The 16,995-nt window shown below is 40.3% G+C and overlaps 1 pseudogene; it reads left to right on the top strand.

Moving 5' to 3' along the window:
* Positions 1–13,985: 13,985 nt before the first annotated feature.
* LOC138144609 (BTB/POZ domain-containing adapter for CUL3-mediated RhoA degradation protein 2 pseudogene) lies at positions 13,986–15,692 on the top strand (annotated as a pseudogene).
* Positions 15,693–16,995: the final 1,303 nt, after the last annotated feature.

Genomic DNA, 16,995 nt, shown 5'->3' with positions numbered 1-16,995 from the left:
CTTATCCAACACTTTTCTCAGATGTACCATTTACCTGACTCTAATGTTTCTATAAAATGCCAAAACAATTGGTCAATTCCACCAAATTCAGAGTGGAGATGGGGTATCAGTTTTGAAGAAAATAACTGGCAGTAAAAACTGTCAGTGATTATGGAACATGACCATCGATTATCCTTGACAAAAGGGTTACCATCACATGGGCGGTATAGTATGAAGAAGACCAACTCATTTGTGATAGAGGAGAACTGGGTTTGCATCCTAACTGGTATTGTGAGCATGGGCAAATCCTGCCACTTCTGTGAGCACCCATTTTCTCATCTGTGAAATATGGGTTATAATACCTGCACTACCTACATCATCACAATCACTGTGAGGAAAGAGAGCACTTATAAATGTGCTAGATGATTTAATGGTGGGGGAAATGTCTGAATCCTTGAGACTGTGAGCTTGATGCCCCTGAGGATTTCAAGTTTCTTCTACACCATACCGCACAACTGTAAAAATGAAAAACCCATCTGCCCACTTATTTCCGAATATGCAGATGTTTTGTACCTTATAGGTAGAATACCCAAATATTTGAATGAATAGTGCAGGCTGGATTTTAGCATTCTGTATACATGACCTCGATAATACCTTGGTAATAAAACTCTATCTATGGGATGCCAAAGCAAGCCATGGAAAAGTAGAAAATTCAATCCATCAACTAGGTCAGGGGTAGGGAACCAACAGCCTTGAGGCCGCATGCTGCCTTCTAGGTCCTTGGATATGGCCTTTTGAGGGAGTCCAAGTTTAACAGAACAAATCCTTTTATTAAGGGGATTTGTTCTGTGAAATTTGGATTTAGTAAAGGGCCACACTTGAGGACCACCTAGAGGTGTTTTATTAGCCTAGCAATGGATTTAATTTGCATATTTTCCCCCTCCTTATTCCTATTTCACTCCTCTACTCAAAAATGACTGGGTGTTTGAATGCCATGTAGATATGACTGGGATTAAGCAATTAATTTCAATAAAGGAAGAATAAAAGCCAGGGTTATATCTGGTCTTGAAAGGCCAAAGGAGTATGCTCCTCCCTTCCCATATGTCCAGCAGGTCTTGTGTAGCAAGGATAAAAAAAAATAAGGCTTGGAACTGAATAATTTGGGGTAGAACTCCTGCTCATTGCCCCACTGGGACAGTCCCCAAAGGAGAAGTGATTAGGACACGTCTGTGATAATCACACCCCAGTGGCAATTCTAATCTTTGAAGAAGTGCTCCTTGTGCCTGCCCAGTAGTGATTAGGCAGATGTTCCATGGGTGCCCTCTGCCAAAGGTCATGGCTAGTGAGGTATTTTCAACTTTGGCCTATAAGGCAACAGGAGGGGGAAATTGTGGGTAAGAGGGACTGGAAGAAGTTGTTCCTTCTATGTCTGTCTGGAGGGACACATTGCTTAAGGCACAAGTGAATTCAATATTTTTTTCTGATTCAGAAAAAGATGATCATTAGCAACATAGCAGGAGAGACAGAATGAACAGGGGACCAGAAGAGAAGAGAAAGGCACAGCTGGGATTTGGGAAGAGCAGCTTGGCAATACCGAGATCCAAGGTGCAAACAAATTCAAGGGTTGAAAAAACTAGGTGTTCACATAGGCCTCAGTGAGGTTTTACAAAGAGTCCACTCACCACAATGAGTAAATAGGTATCTTTTTGAGTCCTGGTGTTAACTCCATCCTCCTTACACTGAATGAGCTTCAGCTGGTGCTGGTATTCCCACATGGAAAACAGCTGTGTTGGAGAAGCAGCAGACTCTAATTTACTCCCAAGCACTAAGAACAATGAAACTCAGATTAATATGTCTGTTAGGAAAAAGAAGATCCATTTCAACACACTTCAATGTCACAAATTTCATTATCAGAGTTAGAAGAAATGAAAAAGGTCTAGGGATGAAATCTGGGGTCTGGGGCATAAATTCCTTCAGTGGGGCATTCTCTTCCTCCCTCTTAATTGAGGCAACCTTGGCTCCCGAGTCCATGAAGGAGGTCCTGCTAGCTATCTTCAGACACTTCTTCACCCAGTGATGGGAAAGTGGTTTTGTGACCTCAGCCTGGGTATCACCTATTTAGGCAGCATTATTTAACAAAAAGAAGAATGGATGTGGAGTCTGAGGACTTAGGTTCGAATTACTGTTCTGCTATACAGGTGACTTTGGGCAAATTACTTTGTCCCATGGAACCTCAGTTTCTGTTATCTGAAAGATGATGATAGTGATATTTCCCTCGACTCTCCCTCGGTGCTTAAATTCACTTTGCTAAAAAGGTCCATTGTGTTCCTTACGACCACCCCGAGAAGATTTGTAAATGAAGAGTTCCAGAACTGCTTTGTAATAGAAAAGATATTTTAACAGAAGACCTCAAATCATCTTCCTCTTGTGAATAGCTACATGATGCAGTAGACAGAGCTCTGGACCAGGAGACAGGAAGATTTCAGAGTTGGCCTCAGACACTAGCTAGGTGACCATGAGTAAGTCACAAAAACCTTTGTCTGCCTCAGTTTCCTCAACTGTAAATTGAGGATAATAATTTGTGCCTACCTCCTAGGATTGTTGTGAGATCAAACAAGTTGTTGGTAAAATACTTAGCACAATGCCTGGCACATTGTAGAAAATTAATAAATATTTATTTCCCTCCTTCCTTCTAGGAAAGCTTGAGCCTTTCATAGTTGGAATACTAATAATATTAATTATAAAAACAGCTGACATATAGTTCTATAAGGTTTGCAAAGCACTATTTAAGTGATTATATATAATTTATACAATATATATTACAGAATATATTTTAATATATGATTTATATACAAATATGTGTATATTTATATATATACAATGTCTATGCACGTATATATATGCATACAGATATATGTATGTATACATATATCTATATCTATCTATAAATCTCATTTTAGCATCACAAACCTTAGAGGTAGAAGTTATTATTATAATCATTTTTTACAGATGAGGAAACTGAGGCTGAGCAGTTAAATGATTTGATCGCAAAATGGCAAGTTCCCAAAAGTCATAATAGCAGAAGCCCAGAGAATCCATTTTGCCCAGCACCTGAATGAAAGATCTCATCACCCCTACTCCCAAGATATCAGTGACCTTCTTCCCCAAATTAATTTGTATTCATTTTGTATACATTCTGTATATACTTATACATGTACGTGTTAACTCCCCTGATAGAATAAAAGCTTGTAAAGGAAGAGGCTGTTTCATTTCTGTCTCTGTATCCCTAGTGCTTAATGAAGTTCCTGATACGTAATTAGTACTTAATAAATACGTGTTGAATGACTGATGGAAAGAACCCCCCAAAGACTCCATCCCTAAAGTGTGGAGCTTACCCCATGTTCCACTCCCAAACATCTTGCTGGAGTGAAGGGAGAAATAGGTGTTGTCAAGCTGGGGACTGGGAATCAGAGCTTTACTTGCTGAACTCCAATAGGAAGCTGCTAGTAGGGTTAATGACCTGCACCCCATTTGAGACCTGCATACAAAGGAGCAGGCACAATAAACACTCCAGATTAACCAAATTTCCCAATCCTGCACTCATGGCTGTTGGATGCGTAGACTATATATAGCATGAAGTCAATTAATTTGGTTTGAGGAAATGGCTCATTCAGGAAGTGAGGAGAAAGAAGCCACCAAGAGCAACTGTCCTCCAAATGAAAGGCGTTTCATGGGTTTTGATGTGGAGAGAGGTGATGAGATCATTAGAAAGAAAACCAGGTGAATACATATTTTTAAAGGCATATTGCACTAGCAGAATTCTGATAAAATCAGGGACAGAGTCTTGTGCTTCTCTACTTTGAATATATTGGGGATTATTCTCCAGTATTGGGGTAGAAGAGATAGGGGAAAATGGTCCTTCTTCCTAATACGCATTGCCTCGGGTGGAGGGTAGTCTAATGTAACCAATACCAGTTTAGAAGTTAGGAGATTAAAATTCTCGTACAAACTTTTCCACTGATTTTCTCTGTGAATCTGAGCAAGTCATTCAGTCTGTGTCCCAGTTCTTTCCTGTGAAAAGTAATTCCAATTGGGCAATACAGTTTCTTCCTCCCTCCCTCCCCCCCTCCCCCCCCTCCTTCCTTCCTTCCTTCCTTCCTTCCTTCCTTCCTTCCTTCCTTCCTTCCTTCCTTCCTTCCTTCCTTCCTTCCTTCCTTCCTTCCTTCCTCCCTCTCTTTCCTCTCCTTCCTCTCCCTCTGTCCACATAGGGAATCATACCCTTACCTGCCATTGCCAGAGGGAAACAAATTTTGATCGCTAAAACCTCAAAAGTTATCTTAGGGTTTACAGGTTAGATGTATTTTTTTATGTACCATGCCTGAAACCCAAGCCACTCTGGCTCTCTTTGATTGATCAACAATAGATCCCAGTCCAAGCCTCATTTGATCACTGTTTGGATTTGGATGGCTCAGAGTGAGTGTAAATAACAATTGTTTCTCTTTTGGTCAGAAATCCTGGGGGTCTTCCCTTCCCCCCCTTTATTTGACTAAGTAAAAGAGGCCATTCTTTTCCTTATTTCTTACCTAGCCTTAATCACTGAACGGACTTTGCCTCAGAAAAACTGAGGCCTGGGAAAGACCTTAGCTTAAAAAGGCCAAGGTCTCCCACTGTATCCAGGGCCATCTCCGGTTGTCCTGATCTACATCTTGCCACTGGACCCAAATGGTTCTGGAGGAGAGAGTGGTGACTTTGCACAGCTCTCCCTCACTTAAATCCAATTGACTTGCAAGTCATGGCATCACCTTCCTGATGTCATTGGCCCTCTTCGAGAACAAAGGACAAACAACAACAACAACAGCTCTTTCTTGTGAAAAGTAGTGACAATTAGCACCAAGCCTGGGCCATAGTATATACTTAATCAATGCTTATTGACTATCTTCCCCTTTCTGCTTCACAAGGCTCATGTGAGAATAACATAAGGTGATCAATGGGAAAAATGCTATGAAAATGTAAGCCATTTCTCCTCTATGTGCCTCGGTTTCCTCATCTTTAAAAAAATATTCCTTCCAGTTCTAAATGCCATGGTCTTATAGCATTATGAAATATGAAAATTTTCCTCCCAGAGATTGTCTTTCACCAAATAATGGGTCATACATTTAGAATTGGAAGAGACCCCAAAGGTCATCTCCATTCTACTGATGAGGAACCAAGACCCAGTTTGTTTCAGTAAGACTGTATTATATAGAAAGGACACAGAGAAAGGTGGTATAATGTACAGAATCAGAAGCCCTGGTTCTGATCTTAGCTCCATCATTTACTACTGCCATTTGATTTTCCTGTGTGGATCTCGGACAAGTTACTAACCTTCTTGGTTCTCAATTTTCTCATCTGAAAATGAAAGAGTTCCATTAGATAATTTCTGAAGTCCCTCCCAGATATAAACCTGGAAGTACATGTCTTCTTTTAATTCTTTGTCTTTTTCATGTAAGGGCTATATTCCTCTGCTCACATAAGAGAATATATAAGCTACAGGCAGCTTCCATTCCTCCTTAAGCCACTCAGGTAGGTCCTGGGTATATAGCAGGGCCAAAGTAGAATCATATCTTTTACCCACTTAGCATTTTTTCTTAAGGCCTGATCATCTTATGAAGCATGCCTCTGAGAGATGGTCTTTTTCTTCTTTTCTGCCACCTCCAGTCCCTACCTAGGCTTGCTGCTTAATTTGAGGAATTCAAGTCCTTTTCCTTAAATGCAGTAGCTGCTTTGTAGTTTCACCATCAGTCCTGTGAGGGAAGCCTGCTTCACAGTGTAAAAGACTCCATGCTGCAACGTTCTTACTGTTTGGGACTGTGCCCTGGTGATCCTGACCACTAGGTATGCAGGAGGGGCAAATAATTAAGCCTGAGCACTTCCCCATGAACTTTCTGCCTCAATACACTTTGACCAGAAATCAAGAAACAGTGCTAGATGATGTCATCTGGCTCAGGTCCCAGAACCTGAAGAACCCCTTACATCCCAGCTGCATAGTCCCTAGGGTCATTGTCTGATGGAGGCTCCTAGGGCAACAGAGAAATTCAGAGGGGTAAAGAGAGGCAAACATGCCAGGAGCTCCCAAATGCAGGGCCAAGGATCACAATCTCCAAGTCCTCACATGGGCCCCTTTATTAGCTGCCAAATTGGTCAAAATAAATATGATAAATCATTCCCCAGTAATATTGCAAGATGGCTTCAGAAATGCACTGTCATCATCAATCCCCTTCCCAGGGCTTTCACAAAGACATTGTTAAATGTTGCATTAAAGTCCCAAAGCTGCAAAGCTCTAACGCGGAAGCAAAATGAATTTCCTCTCATAGAATTCTCTCATTTGGGCCACTCTCTTCGCCCCCCACCCCCCCCACTCCAGAGCTGAATCCCTTATACAGTTATATAGCAGCAAAAAAGGGAGAGATAAGTTCAAGCAGGGAAAACATCTTGATAACTAAAAGTTGACTTTGCAAGGAGATGGCAATGCACTTAGGAAAGTCAGATTGAGGGGAAAAGAAAGGGCGAATAGAATGTCATTGGTAAAGGATGCAACTTGAGGATGGAAGGGGGACCTTGTGTTCACCATAGCCCTTCACTAAGAGGTGGGGATAGGGTGGGTAGCATAGGTGGGAGCCTCACTATCTGACCCCTCTGATTCGAGTTTCCTTCTTTGCCATCCCATTACCCAGCCTCACATGGAAGTGCTCTGTGAAGTCAAAGTGTGTATGCTGATGTTGGTACTTCAGGGAACCAAAAATCAGGCCACCTTTAACTTTCCTCACGGTGGACTCACTTTTTTTTTTTGCTTTTTGGAGGGCAATTGGTGTTAAGTGACTTGCCCAAAGTCACCCAGCTAGTAAGTGTTAAGTGTCTGAGGACGGATCTGAACTCAGGTCCTCTTGACTCCAGAGCCAGTCCTCTATTCACTGAATCACCTAGCCATACCATGGACTCACTTTTGACTTGCCTGTAGCCCCCCAGAAATAATAATGAATCATAATAACATTTATATAGTGGCTTAAGGTTTGCAAAGAGTTTCACATATATTATCCCATGTGATCCTCACAAACTCTGATTGGTACGTGCTATTATTATCTCCATTTTATAGATGAGGAAACTGAGGCTGAAAAGGTTATCCAGGAATAATAGTGACAACAATAATGATAACCACAATAATAGTATTTATATAACATGTTAAGATTTTCAAAGAGCTTCACGTATGTTATCTTATGTTATCCTCACAACAACTCTAGAGGCAGATGGTCTCGTTATCTCCATTTTACAGATAAAGAAACTGAGGCTGGAAGTGGCTATGACTTACCCAAGATCACACAAATAGTAAGTGCCTGAGACCAGATTTGAACTTAGGTCTTTCTATTTCCAGGTCCAGTACTATATCTTTTTTTTAATTTTTAATTTTTGCTTTTTGGAGGGGGAAGGGCAGAGCAATTGGGGTTAAGTGACTTGCCCAAGGTCATATGGTTAGTAAGTGTTAAGTGTCTGAGGCCATTTGAACTCAGGACTTCCTGATTCTAGGGCCAGTGCTCTATTCACTGTGCCACCTAGCCACCCCTCCAGCACTATCATCTATCAGCAGAGCCACGATTAAAATTCGGGTACTCTGGCTACATCCAAGACTCTTTCTACTCTACCACAATGTCCCTCCTCTTCGTCTTCCTCCACTTCATCCTCCTAGGGTTGTTGCTGCGGCTTTTCCTCTCTATTTCCCTTGTTGCTGCTTCCCCTTTATCTTCCTCAACTGCTCCTTATCCTTCTCTCCTTATCACAACCATGTGCTTTCTGCCTTGTAGAGGAAAAGAAAGCACATGTTACCTTGACCATGTTCAGATGGTAAATCTGTGGTCCAAAGTAATTAGGTAGAATGTAAATTACTTAAGTGCAGGGAGAGTTTTATTCTTGTGTCTCTAGAATCAAATTATTCCCTCTAGGATCAAATATAAAATCATCTCTTTGACTTTTAAAGTCCTTCATAACCTGGCCTTTTCCTGCTTGCTGTTCCTCACACCAAATACACCATCTCTAGAGTCCTGCACTTTTATTAGCTGTCCCTCACACCTGGAAATCTCTCTTTCCTTATCTCTGACTCTTAGCTTCTTTGGCATCTTTCAAATCTTAGCTGAAGTCTCACCTTCTACAAGAAGCCTTTCCCAAACCCCCTAATGCTAATGCCTTCCCCCTATTAATTATAGCCCATTTATCCTCTCTATATCTTGTTTATACATAGCTGTTTGCATGTTGTCTCCCTCATTAAACTGGGGGCTCTCTGAGAGTAGAAACTGTCTCTTCTTTTTCTATGTAGCACCAGTGGGTAGAACAGCACCTGGCATATAGTAGGTGCTTAATAAATGATAGCTGATTGGGTGTCTCCCCAGTGCTTTTCACTCAGTAGTCACTTAACCAATGTTTATGGTTGTTGCATAGAATTTGTTTAATTAAATGATTTATACAAAGTCATTTGGAGTCAGGAGGAGAACCATTTATCAAGGCCTCCTTAAGCCTTTTCCCCCCAGACTCTGACTTTTCCAAAATGCTTAGCCCCATTATCTCTTTATGTTCCTTAAACTGAGACACTTAGAACCCTAAGAGACCTGGTCCATATTATTAGGCACCTTCCATGTTTTACAACAGCCAGTCAACAAGCATTTATTAAGCACTTGCTGTATACCAAATCCCTGCCCTGAAAGTGTTTACATCTTAATGAAGAAGACAATATGTAAATAACTAAGGATAAAGAACATATTTACAGGCTTTAGCCTCAGGGTGGGCCTGACCAGCCACCTGCAGGAGGTACTCCAGATCAGCAGCAGCTGTGGCCATTTCCAGATTTATAAACACATAGATGCCAAAGACAAAGTGAGAGGTAAGTGTACTCTGGACTTTGGGACCCAGTAAGTGGGAGTGCTAGCTTTTGTCCCCGGGGCTAGAAGCCACTGAGACGCCAGCACAGCCAGGCAGAGACATGTAGCAGCTTCAGCTCCTGGCCTGCAGAGTGTAGGGGGACCGAGCACCAGTGTGAAGGGTAATCGCTCTTGCTTTAACCTTCTTGGATCTGGATTACAGTCTAGGGTGGAGGTCCTGGAGTGTGTGTCCAGCTTGCCAGAGCATGTGGAGACCTCAGAGAGGGCACCCATCTAATACCTCTGGCAACTGAGAAAGCCCCAGTGTTTGGGATGAAAGCTCCCCTGTCTGGTGGCAGTGTCCTACTGTGGCAAAAAGCCCAGGGGTCAAGTGACTGAGGGGTGACATGACCAGGCAAAGCAAACAAAGCATACAGAAGATTCCAACATTAGACTCCAATTTTGGGGACAAAAAAGAGCAAAGCATGGAACAGGAGGAAGACAGTGAAATCAGAACTCTTGCACCAAAAACTTCAAAGGAAAATATGAGCTGGTTACAGGCCATAGAGGACCTTAAGAAGCAGATAAGAGAAGTGGAGGAAAAATTGGGAAGAGAAATTAGAACAATGCAAGAAAATTATGAAATGAGAGTCAACAGCCTGACTGAGGAAAATAACACTTTAAAAAACAGACTGACTCAAATGGCAAAAGAGGCTCAAAAAGGCAATGAGGAGAAGAATGCCTTAAAAAGGTGAATTTGCCAAATGGAAAAAAAAAATCTCAAAACCTCAATGAGGAGAATGATTGCTTCAGAATTAGACTTAAGGAAATGGAAGCTAATGACTTTATGAGAAATCAAGATGCTGTTAAACAGATCCAAACAAATGAAAGAATAGAAGGCAATGTGAAATATCTCATGGGAAAAACCACTGACCTGGAAGAGATCATTTAAAAATTATTGGACTATCTGATAGCCATGATCAAAGTAAGAACCTAGAAATCATCCTGCAGGAAGTTCTCAAGGAAAACTGCCCTGATGTTTTAGAACCAGAGAGCAAAATAGAGGTTGAAAGAATCCACCAATAACCTCCTGAAAAATATCCCAAAAAAGAAAACTCCTAGGAATATTATAGCCAGTTTCCAGAATTCCCAGATTAAGGAGAGAATATTACAAGCAGCCAGGAAAAAGCAATTTGAATAATGTTGAAACACAATCAGGATAACCCAGGATCTGGCAGCTTCTACACTGAGGGATCAAAAGGCTTGGAATATGATATTTCAGAGGTCAAAGGAGCTGGGATTAAAACCAAGAGTCACCTACCCAGAAAAACTGAGTATCATGTTTCAGGGGAAAATATGGTCATTCAGTGGAATAGAGGACTTTCAAGCATTCTTGCTGAAAAAACAAGAGTTGAACAGAAAATTTGACATTCAGATACAAGAATCAAGAGAAGCATGAGAAGGTAAACAGGGTAAAGAAATCATAAGGAACTTATCAAAGTTCAACTATTAACATTCCTACATGGAAAAACAATAATTATAACTTATGAAACTTTTCTCAGTAGTTGAAGGGAATAGAAATATATATATATATATATATATATATGTATATATGTATACACATATATATAATGTCTATATGTGAGGGTATATCGGCATATGAATATATATGTGAATGTGTGTATATATACTTACAGGTATACATAGATAGAGGGCACAGGACCAATTTAACAGGAAGGGATGATACTTAAAAGGTGAAATTAAGAGGTGAGAGAGGAATATAATGATTGGAGATGGGGAGAGACAGAATGGGGTAAACTATCTCATACAGAAGAGGCAAGGGAAAATGGTTACAATGGAGTGGAAGAATAGGAAGGCAAAAGGGAATGGGTCAAACTTATTCCCATTTAATTTGGCTTGGGGAGGGAATGAAATACACACTAAATAGGGTATCTCACCCTCCAGGAGAGTAGGGGGGAAGGGGATGAGAGGGGGGATGATGGAAGGGAGGGCAGGCTGGGGGGGAGGGAAGTTGGAAGCACTCACTTTTGAAAAGGGAGGGGATCAAAGTAGAGAATAGAACAAGTGGGAGGTGGGATAGGAGGGAGGGAAATATAATCAGTCTTTTACAGTATATCTACTATGTTATTGTTTTGCATTAGCTACACATATACATCCTATACTGAACTGCTTATCTTCCCAGTAAGGGTGGGTGACAAGGGAGGAAGGGAATGAATCTGCAATTCAAAGTTTTAAAATCAAATATATATATATATATATATATATATATATATATATATATATATATAGGGGCAGAGCAGACTAGAAAAGGTGGGGTATGAGTTGGCCTGAAGAAAGCCAAAGAAGGATGCCAAGAAGTGAGGAGGGAACCTTCCAGGAACTGGGGAAAGTGATGAAGTCGGGGGATGGAGTGCCCTGAGAGAGGAATGGAGAAAATGATGGTATAGGAAGATCAGAAGTGTCCAGCACTACTATTTCACGTCTACACCAGACAGATTTCTATTCTGGTTTTCAAATGCTTCAACTATTTCCTCTCTTTTTTTCCAGGTGGTCTGCGGCATGCCATAATAACAAAGTTGCTTTTATGTCTCCCTCCTTTGATGATCACCTAAATATGCCTGGTCATGATTTCCCCGCCTCTGGTTTCTGGATTTCCTTACATGAGCATAGTTATTTTTATGTATATTAATTTTATTTTATTTTTTAAGTTTTCAACATTCATTTTTATAAGATTTTGAGTTCCAAGTTTTTCTCTCTCCCCTTCACCTTCTCCAAGACAGCAAGCAATCTGATATAGGTTATATATGTACAATCATGTTAAATATAGTTCCATATCAATCGTGTTGTGAAGGAAGAACCAGAAGGGAAAAACCACAAGAAAGAAAAAAACAAAAGACAAAAAAAGTGAAAAGAGTATGCTGTGATCTGCATTCAGATGCAACAGTTCTTTCTCAGGATTTGGATAGCATTTTCCGTCACAAGTCTTTTAGGATTATTTTAGATTATTGTGTTGCAGAGGAAAGCTAAGTCTATCATAGTTGATGGTTGCACAATGTTGTTGTTACCATGTATAATTTTCTCCTTGTTCTGCTCCCTTCACCCAGCTTAAATTCATGTAAGTTGTTATAGGTTTTTCTGAAATCTACCTGCTCATCATTTCTTATAACACAATAGTATCTCATTACATTCATATGCCACTACTTGTTTAGTCATTCCACAATTGATGGGTATCCTCTCTATTTCTAATTATTTGTTCCCAAAAAAGAAATCTATATATATATACATATATATGTATATATATATATATATATATATATTCTTTTGCACATGTAGGTCCTTTTCCTTTTTGTTTTTTTATCTCTTTTGGGATAGAAACCTAATAGTGGTATTGCTAGCTCAAAGGGCATGCATGGTTTTATAGCCCTTTGGGTATTGTTGTATAGAATGGTTGGATCAGTTCACAACTCTACCAGCAATGCATTAGTGTTCCAATTTTCCCACATCTTCCCCAATGTTTATCATTTTCCTATTTTGTCATGTTAGGTGTTATCATATGATAGGTGTTATGTGGCATCTCAGAGTTATTTTAATTTGCATTTCTCCAATCAATGTTGATTTGGAATATTTTTTTCATATGACTATAGAAAGCTTTAATTTCTTTCTCTGAAAACTGCCTGCTTTTGACCTTTGACCATTTATCAATTGAGGAATGACTTGTATTTTTATCAATTTGACTCAGTTCTCTCTATTTTTGAGAAACAAGACCTTTATCAGAAACACTAGCTATAAAAATTTTCCCTGATTTCTGATTCCATTCTAAGCTTGGTTGCACTGGTTTTGTTTGTGTAAAAAGTTTTTAACCTTAATGTAATTTAAACTATAATTTTGCATATCATAATGTTCTCTGTCTCTTGTTTGGTCATAAATTCTTTCTTTCTCCATAGATCTGACAGGTAAACTATTCCTTGCCCTCCTAATTTACTTTATGTTTAAATCATGTACCCATTTTGACCTTATCTTAGTATACAGAGTGAGATGTTGGTCTGGGCCTAGTTTCTGCCATGCTATTTTCTAGTTTTCCCAGAAGGTTTGTCAAATAATGAATTCTTATCCCAGAAGCTAGAGTCTTTCAGTTTATCAAAGAGTAGACTACTATAGTCATTTGCTACTTGTCTTGTGTAACTAACCTATTCCATTGATCTACCACTCTATTTCTTAGAAGGTATGAAATAATTTTGATGATTGCCACTTTATAACATAGTTTTACATCTGGTATGGCTAGACCACTTTCCTTTGCATTTTCTTCATTAATCCCCTTGATATTCTTGACCTTTTGTTCTTCTGGATGAATTTCATTATTACTTTTTCAAGTTCTATAAAACAATTCTTTGGTAGTTTGATTGGTAGGCACTGAGTAAATAGGTTTAGTAAATAGATAAATAGATTACAGAATTATCATTTTTATTGTGTTAGCTTGGCCTGCACATGATCAACTGATGTTTTCCCAGTTATTTAGATCTTATTTTATTTATGTGAAAAGTGTTTTAGAGTTGTGCTCTTATATTTCCTGGGTGTGTCTTGGCAGGTAGACTCCCAAATAGTTTATATTGCCTACAGTTATTTTAAATGGAAATTCTCTTTCTGTCTCTTGCTGCTGGGCTTTTTTGATAATATAGAGAAATGCTGATAATTTATGTGGGTTTATTTTATATCCTATAACTTTGATAAAGTTGTTTATTATTTCTAGTAGTTTTTTTAGGTGATTTTCTAGAATTATCTAAGTATACCATTATATCATCTACAAAGAGTGATAATTTTGCTTCATTACCTATTCTAATTTCTTCGATTTATTTTCTTCTCTTAGTGCTAAAGCTAACATTTCTAGTACAATATTAAATAATAGTAGAGATAATGGCCATCCTTGTTTCACTCCTAATCTTATTGGGAAAGCTTCTAGCATGTCCCTGCTAGATATAATTCTTGCTGATGGTTTTAGATTGATACTATACATCATTTAAGGAAAATTCTACATATTTCTATGCTCTCTAGTGCTTTTAATATGAATGGGTTCTGTATTTTGTCCAAAAACAAACTTTTGGGGGGTCAGGGTCGGGGCGCTCTGCTTGGCTGGGGCTGCGGGAGCCGGAGCTGGGGTCGGGGCCGGAAAGAGCCCTAGGGAGACGCTCCTGGGACGAAGTCCTGAGATTATGAGGCTCTGGCCTCCGCCAGCTGCTTGCCTGTGACTTCCTCCACCACAGTGGAACGCTCTAGGCCCACCTCCTGCCGTGCGGTCATCTACCTGCAGCGGGAGATGTCCGGAGACACCTGCCTGGCTGGCCTGTGCCCAGCCTCAGGGTCTAAGCCCAAGCCAGGGGGCTTCAAGGGTGGTGGGATGGGCAACAAATACATCCAGCTCAATGTTGGGGGCTCCCTGTACTACACCACAGTTCGGGTGCTCACCCGCCATGACACCATGCTCAAGGCCATGTTCAGCGGGCGCATGGAGGTGCTGACTGACAAGGAGGGCTGGATCCTCATAGACCGATGTGGCAAGCACTTTGGCACCATTTTGAATTACCTCCGTGATGACACCATCACCCTCCCCCAGAACTGGCAGGAGATCAAGGAACTGATGGCAGAAGCCAAATATTACCTCATCCAGGGCCTGGTGGACATGTGCCAGGCAGCACTACAGGATAAGAAGGACTCGTACCAGCCCGTGTGCAACATCCCCATCATCATGTCCCCAAAGGAGGAGGAGCGGCTCATCGAGGCCTCCACTAAGCCTGTGGTAAAGCTGCTTTACAACCGGAGCAACAATAAATACTCCTACACCAGCAACTCTGACGACCACTTGCTTAAGAACATTGAGCTCTTTGACAAACTCTCTCTATACTTCAATGGCCGTGTGCTCTTCATTAAGGATGTCATCGGAGACGAGATCTGCTGTTGGTCCTTCTATGGCCAAGGCCGGAAGTTGGCCGAGGTGTGCTGTACCTCCATTGTCTACGCCACCGAGAAGAAGCAGACGAAGGTGGAGTTCCCAGAGGCCCGCATCTATGAGGAAACACTGAATGTCCTGCTCTATGAGACACCCCGAGTTCCTGACAACTCTTTGTTGGAATCCACAAGCCGCAGCCGGAGCCAGGCTTGTCCTGGCGAAGATGAGGAGGCCTCTGAATTGCGAGAGCGAGTCCGCCGCATCCACGTCAAACGCTACAGTACCTATGATGATCGGCAACTCAGCCATCAGTCCACCCATCGGGACTGACGGCACCTCAGGGCAGTGGGACCCAGACAGCCCAGGTTCCCCTTCCCCCTGGTGCACTTGTTGGGCAAGCATATGCCTCGACCCTCAGGGGTGGGACAGGGCCCCCAGAGAGGCTAAGTGGGGCAGGAGGGGGGAGAACCTTCGTCCCGCTTCTCCACCCAAGGTGACTGAGCCTTGTCTACCAATGGCATAGTTGGCCCTGTTCCACACCTGCCTGGTTCCCTGCCTTGATAGCCCTGGGGCATTGTCCTTCCAGTCAAAGCCTTGTAGCCTGGGGATCACCCTCTCCAGGCTCTCATTAAGGAGACCCTGAAGCTCTAGGCCTTGGTTCTTCCTTGTACCCTTTGATGGATCTTCTTACCCTTCACAAAAGTTTGGGGGTGGGACACTGCTTCATGGCCTGTTTGTGGAGTCAAGAAGGGGCTGAGAATTCAGTTCTGGGGAAGGAGAGGCAGTTGCCTAGGAAATTTCCAATCACAGGTGATAAGCAGCAGCTTTTTGACTGAGCAGCCCCTTCAAAGAGGGGAAGCAGGGTGGAGATGCTGGTTCCCTTTGGTTCCCGAGTCATTAATGCAATTTCTTAAGAGGGCAGTATTCTCTGCCCTGATCTACCAAATTTTCACCAGAGAAACAAGAAAAAAAAAAACTTTTTATGTCTATGGAGATGATCATATGATTTCTGTTATTTTTGCTATTTATATGGTCAATTATGCTGAGAATTTTCCTAATATTGAACCATTCTTAGTATAAATGTCACCTTTTCATAAATTGCTGTTATCTCTTTACTAACATTTTATTTAAAATTTTTGCATCAATATTCATTTGTGAAATTGCTCTACAATTTTCTTTCTCTGTTTTGACACTTCCTGGTGTAGGTATCAGCACCATATTTTTGTCATAAAAGGAACTTAGTAGGACTCCTTCTTTACCTATCAGCACCATATTTTTGTCACAAAAGGAATTTAGTAGGACTCCTTCTTTACCTATTTTACCTACCAAAATGTTTATATAGTATTGGAATTAATTGTTATTTAAATGTTTGGTAGAATTCACTTGTAAATCCATCCATTTTGCCCAGAAGATTTTTTTTCCTTAGGGGGTTCATTGATGGCTTGTTTAATTTCTTTTTCTAAAATGGGGTTAAGTATTTTATTTCCTCTTCTATTAATCTGGGCAATTTATATATATATATATATATATATATATATATATATATATATATATATTTGTAAATATTCATCCATTTCACTTTCAGATTTATCGGCTTACAGTTGGGCAAAATAGTTCCTAACTATTACTTTAGTTTCCTCTTCATTGATGGTGAATTCACCCTTTTCATTTTTGATACTGGTAATTTGCTTTTCTTCTTTATTTTTTAAATTAAATTAATCAACAGTTTATCTATTTTATTGGCTATTTTAATTAAGCCAGCTCTTAATTTTATTATGTCAGCTTGGCCTTAATAGTTCAATAGTTTTCTTACTTGAAAGTTGCATGCCCAAATCATTCATTTACTGTTTCATTGTTTAATTTATGTAGGTATTTAGAGATAGAAAATTTTCCCCAATAACTACTTTGACTATAAACCATAAATTTTGGCATGTTTTCTCATAATTGTCATTCTCTTCAATGAAATTATTGATTGTTTCGATGATTTGTTGTTTGACTCACTCATTCTTTAGCATTATATTATTTAGTTTCCAAGTAATTTGCAGTCTATCTTTCCATGGCCCCTTATTACACATAATTTTTATTGCATCATGATCTGAAAAGGATGGATTTAGTATTTCTGCCTTTCAGCACTGGATTGTGAGGATTTTGTGCCCTAACACAAGGTCAATT

The sequence above is a fragment of the Petaurus breviceps genome, unplaced genomic scaffold (genome assembly GCF_028583685.1).
Source record: "Petaurus breviceps papuanus isolate PSGF00001 unplaced genomic scaffold, PetGlider_PUasm1.0 90702, whole genome shotgun sequence".
NCBI lineage: Eukaryota > Metazoa > Chordata > Mammalia > Diprotodontia > Petauridae > Petaurus > Petaurus breviceps.
The sequence above is the reverse complement of the archived record's forward strand: the minus strand, read 5'-3'. Positions and strand labels throughout refer to the sequence as shown.